This window comes from Dermacentor silvarum, chromosome 6 (assembly GCF_013339745.2).
Source record: "Dermacentor silvarum isolate Dsil-2018 chromosome 6, BIME_Dsil_1.4, whole genome shotgun sequence".
Taxonomy (NCBI): domain Eukaryota; kingdom Metazoa; phylum Arthropoda; class Arachnida; order Ixodida; family Ixodidae; genus Dermacentor; species Dermacentor silvarum.
Genome location: NC_051159.1, coordinates 174,118,136 through 174,124,077, shown reverse-complemented (window position 1 = coordinate 174,124,077; position 5,942 = coordinate 174,118,136). Strand labels below are relative to the sequence as shown.

The window sequence follows — 5,942 nt, the reverse complement described above, 5'->3', positions numbered from 1 at the left end:
TAGGCCCTCGCCTTCCCGCCTCCATCGTCACTATCACAGATCATGATGTGTTCAAGTCGGCCATCTGTGATCATTTGCTGCATCTTTAGCCATTTTTTCTTTTTCTATTGCCACTCCTATCTGTAATGCCTGTACGGCCTTGAGAGTAAATAAATGAAATGAAATAAAATGAAATGAAACCAAACACGAATTGTATGAAAGATAATGCTTTTCATGTTACAGTGCTTTTGATTAAAGTACCGTAAAACGCGGAGCGTTCACAGACGAGCGGAGTTCTTTCGCACAAAATATTGAAAAAATCGCAAAGGGGAAACCGTTGTGGGAGCATTCTCGAGGCATGCATTGTATTACGGGGAACAAGAAGCTACCCGGCTACCGTGATGACCGCGTTGTTCTAGAGATGAAAAAAAAATAGAGTGAGTACAGTCGCTGAAAGACAGCACGCAGACGGAGCCTTATGTGTGTAACGTATAATGAACAGTAAGGAAGACATACCTTGAGCGCTAGCCATGTCTCTAGCGCTGTTACTTATTTTATTTACATCGGGTACTGGCCACTGTATTAGCTTTTACGGTGAGTACTACTCTTGCTCTTGGTCGGCTGTAGCCTTCGGCATGCTTTCTTAAACAATATTGAAAACACACTTCTATTATCAAAATTTATGCTCGGGAAAGCGCTCGCACACGATGCACTGCATATACATAGATATATTTGATTGAAAATTACTATTTACAGAAGTGTGCTGACATTAGATTTATACGGTAGATTATTTGTGTTGCCTAGTCATCGAAGTTTACCAACACTTCATAGGCTTCCCGAAAAGAAGACAAGCATTAATTCGCAGATTGTACTATATTTGATCGAAAATTACTATTTACAGAAGTGTGCCTACATTCGATTTATACGGTAGCTTATTTGTGTTGCTTAGTCATCGAAGTTTAGCAACACTTCCAAGCCTTTCTGAAAAGGAGACAAGCATTAATTCACAGATTGTACTAGCCTACATCAATTAGAAGCAATTAGAAATATATTTAGCAAAAAAATATTTACCCCGTTACAGTTAGGCTTTGCTGTGGGTAGTTTTGAATATTCTTGTGGATTTAGATTCTTATCACTATGCAGAAAGTACATCATAGTGATTTCTTACTCAGAAACCCATTTATTGCTCTCCTTCCCTAGTGAACGTCTTCTGCATGCAAGTGTATAAATATAAAGAAGGTATACTGTGAAAGCACTGTGCTGTTTGCCAACCTAACGGGCACAAAGTCTTAAACATAAGAAACAATGTCTTCAACACTATGCGGTCCACCGCATCGCATTTAGCGTCGCATTTAGCAACGAACAACAAAACACAGTTGTAAAATAAACGAAGCCTTTGCCAATGAAGCATTTTTTTTTTCATGTTCGTGTTTCAGTTACGAAGTGCCAAAATTTTTAAATGACTTTCACATGCTAAACTCACTCAAGTTATTGCAATAAGCTTTCCTTCGTGTGTATTTCTCGCGTTTTCAATAACACGCCCAGCGACGTGTAGAGAAAAGCCAGCGCAAACGCCAGCTTCGGCGTGTGAACTGGGCAAGCCCACGGGGCGAATTCTTTGCATTTTATATTTTCAGAAATTCACTTTTCAGTTTTCAGTTTTTTTTGTGTCTCCTGCTTTGAATAACACTCTTGGCCCGACTTTGGATACTCATAGCTGAAATTTTGTTTGTGCGCAAGTACAAAGCGAAGAAACCCCATAAGGTATTCTAAATTAGGATCATGTACAATAAGAGTAGGTCGGTAACTTCCTTCACGCAGATTTCACCACAGCCACAGTTATCTAATCCTCTCGTTTATGGAGCATATAGAGCACATTCTGAGGTTTATTATATGTCAGACGATGAACGGATTTTGTTATAACAATTAATAGAAAATAACGCTCTTTCGTCGCTTGATCAATACTCCATTTATTTTTTGTACTTCTTGTATACTTGCCTCACTAAGGCATTCAGGCAATGTTATAAGATCTGAAATGCATCGATTGTTCACTGCATTAGTTATGTTTAAAAAGATTGCTTCAATCCTGTATTAACCTTGAGAACGCAAATGTTGGTATTTGTGAGTGTGATGACAAGTTCTGGCGAAAGCAACGAAAAAAAGATATTGGCATCAGCGTGGAATAACCATGGAACGCTTTTAGGAATATAAACAATATTATTTATAGAGATGAAACACGGTACACTGCGTTTTGTTTCAGAAATGCGAGAATCTGGGACCTACTTGACAATCTCTTCCTTCAATGGACTCTGGGTCAAGGCTTCTTCGAGATGAATTGGTTTGGTATGCCGCCCAAATACATCGGGAAAGCGTTCGCCGCACTAGCTACCGGAAATCCACCAAGAAGACACTACGAGCTTCTTCATGTCATGCCTGTTACCAGACCTACCGGCAGTTTCACTACGAGTATTCTTGCACCAAATTTCGACGTCGACATTCTAATGAGAGGAGAATGCCTCGGCTACTGGGCCCTCATATTGGAAAGTGGAAATTCATCGACACCAACGAACGTATTGCATTCTTCATGCTTCACTCCTAAACCTCGTTGGATGCGAGAAAACTGCTGCGCGTTGTCCATGCTAAGCCAATGGACATGCTTATCCCCGGAACGCACAACTCCGGAATGTGCAAGCCTAGGTTCAAGTTGCCGCACGGACAGTTAGTTTACAACCAATACGAAAGCATCACGCAACAGCTCGCATATGGAGTTCGTGCCTTGGATATTAGGGTACAATGTTACAGAGGAGAATTTTACGTAACCCACGACGTAGTGCGAGGACGGTTGACCATACGACAAGTGCTCAGAGAAGTGCGCAAGTTCGTTGAAGAGACGGGAGAACTGGTGCTTCTTGATTTCCACCGGTTTCCGAAGGGATTCGAAGGGACTCGGCGATTCGTTGCAGAGCGACATGAAAAACTTGTGCACCTCATCGTCAGGGAGTTAAATGGTGTGCTTCTTAAGCGGTTCGACTATTTAAAAAAGCTGAATGCAATTTTTGAGGGATGCAGAAGAGAAGGAAAATGGCGAGGTCATGTTGCGGTATTCTATAATTCAAAATACTACAGTGGACCTTACGACGGTTTGTTGGCACCCGCAGTAGTACATAAGTGGCCGAATGCGCAGAGCAAAGAGGCACTCATTGAATACCTAGATACAAAGGCATGTGTTCGAGAAAGCACTAATATGATTTCTATAATGGCAGAGCTCACGCCCAGATTTCCGATTTTCGTGGTCAGCACCCGTAGGATTGCGCAGTGGGTGAATCACGACTTGACAGAATATTTCAGGCGGAAAGAAGGTAACATGCACAGGCATTATTTCTACAGATTACTTGCTTGGGAATAGGATTATTGACGTCACAATCGAGGCAAACCTTGTGAAAGGGCGAAATAGATTATCTCTGAACTCTTTCGGGCAGCACAACCACTGCAACGTGTCTGATTTTCTGTAGAATAAACTTACAATTAAACTTTAAAAAGCGTACCTCAGTCGAATGACTTCGTATTTATATTCATTGGTCTGCTGCTTAATGTCAGGCGTCGAGCTCAATTGTAGGAGCATTTATGCAATGCAAATGTTAAATTATTTGTACTGTGATATTTTCACTATAATGGCAGTATTACATTATTGAAATCTCCACATTGTCATTTTGAAGGCATTTTGCCATTTACCTTGAGTTTATACGCATCGACTAAAACGGCACGCGTATTCAGGTGCAGTGTGCGCGCACGCGTTTTTCTCTCCCATAAAAACTTTCTGGAGGCCTTCGTTACCATTTGCCCAACACAGCTTACAGCTTACGGCAAGTATTTGTCACAAATGCTACCGCGAAACTTGTGCCAAATTAATTATAAATTCTCATGAATATTGTAAGGATTCCGAGGAAAACACATGGATTGCTCCAGCACATGCTAAAACATTCCGATAGCGTCTTGTACTGAGAAAAAAAGAAATAAAGCGGCAAGCTGCTAACTTCAGGTCGAGAAACGCACCGCTTCCAAATGAGTAGGAGATTTCAGGCTGAAGGACACTACAGCTGCGAGGCTGCTGCAATAGCAGCCTAATTTTATTCCCCTCACAGAAGGCTGCTGTTTTTGTGTCACCCTTAAGGCACCGACGAAAACTCTAGGTGTCATTTCCAGGTTGCGCCTATTCGTTCGGAAGCAGCCCCGTTACAGAAGACTACACGAAGATCATCGAGTGTAACGCATTGCACAATGCAAAGAGCGCAGTAAACGGTCGCTGTGGTTCCGACTAATAAACTACGCCCCGGTATAATTATTAGCTATTTTAGGTCACAGCGAGACTAACATTATAATAAATTGATGAACGTACATGTCCTGATATACAATAGGCGTTTCATTATACTTGTACGAAATTGTGCATAAATACGGTATGTGAAGCTTCTTTTTTTATTGTTTGGTTTGCCACGTGAAATACGAAGATTGTAAATGACACGTTGGAGGTCCACCTCATGCAAGACCTGATGAAGTCACTTATGAAGTTCACGGCCAGGGTTATGACGCGTATAACTTGCTTAGTCTGCAGATTGATTGTTCTTAGTGCCCCCCGAAGCCTGCGCATGACTTTCAGGAACCGAAATACATAGGTAGTTGCACCAGTATTGCTTTAGCACCACTAGGTCGAAGGTTTAAAACGCTTCGAATGCACTAACCATCAATCTCTGTCAACGAAGGTCGAACTGTTTAACTAGAGAATTTAGGTGGTGAAGTGCGGCTGTTTACGGCTGGCCCGCGCGCTACTTGCGAGTTGTGCGTCAAGGTCACATTTTGAACACGCGTTCGCGTTGGAAGTGCAAAATATTCCACGAGAGCGCACTGAGAATGCATATGTAGGGAAGAGTAAGTGGAATGCCAAGCTTCTCTTGGCGGCCCGAGTTCGCAAGATTGAGTGAATTTCGGAAAAGGTTTCAAACCACCAGCTGAGGTACAGAAAATATCACGACACATTTATATTTATGCAGCCAGCACCACTGTTCCGACAGACTGGGGCTGTTTTGTAGTGAATGCCAAAAGGCCGGAGAAGCGAAACGTAGGAAGGGTGATGAGATGTCCTGGGTTCCCTCGTAGGTGAATTGTTTCAAAATTTAAATCATTGCGCTGAATTGTTTTTATAGCAGTAGACATATTTTTTGTTGCCATGATAAAAAGTCACAGTTTCGCCCGAAAGGCGAAGCATCAATTGCTATAGCAAATTAGTAGAGAGCTATACGAAGCAATGATAGTAGTTTAATTGGCCGTATGAAGTTGTAGAGATTCGCTTACTCACTAAATAGACAAGCAGGGTGTCACGCGCGCACAGGTAAACATGAACACATCTTGCTCGATGACCGTGGAAAGTCGCTGTGAAAACGCCGGTGAAAGCGCGCCAGCAGCAGCGGGCAAATTGACTTTCGCGCTGTCTCTCGTCTCGCTTCAACGGGAACTAAACGTCGAATTGATGAACATACATGTCCTGATATACAATAGGCGTTTCATTATACTTGTACGAAATTGTGCATAAATACGGTATGTGAAGCTTCTTTTTTTATTGTTTGGTTTGCCACGTGAATACGAAGATTGTAAATGACACGTTGGAGGTCCACCTCATGCAAGACCTGATGAAGTCACTTATGAAGTTCACGGCCAGGGTTATGACGCGTATAACTTGCTTAGTCTGCAAATTGATTGTTCTTAGTGCCTCCCGAAGCCTGCGCATGACTTTCAGCATACGAAACTACGGGCACACGGCACTTGCACTTTGTCCCCATCGCCGATCGCTTTGAAGAAATGATGGCGCGCACTTCACCTTCATCGCAGATCGCTTTCAAGATACGGCGCGGCCGCGCTGTGAGCAGCAGCCGACGGAACAGCCTTCGCTCGGCTTCGTCTCTCCGCGGGAT

General features: G+C 42.7%; 1 pseudogene; it reads left to right on the top strand.

Annotated features, from left to right (window-relative positions):
• Positions 1-245: 245 nt before the first annotated feature.
• LOC119455224 (uncharacterized) lies at positions 246-3,589 on the top strand (annotated as a pseudogene).
• The last annotated feature ends 2,353 nt before the right edge of the window (positions 3,590-5,942 follow it).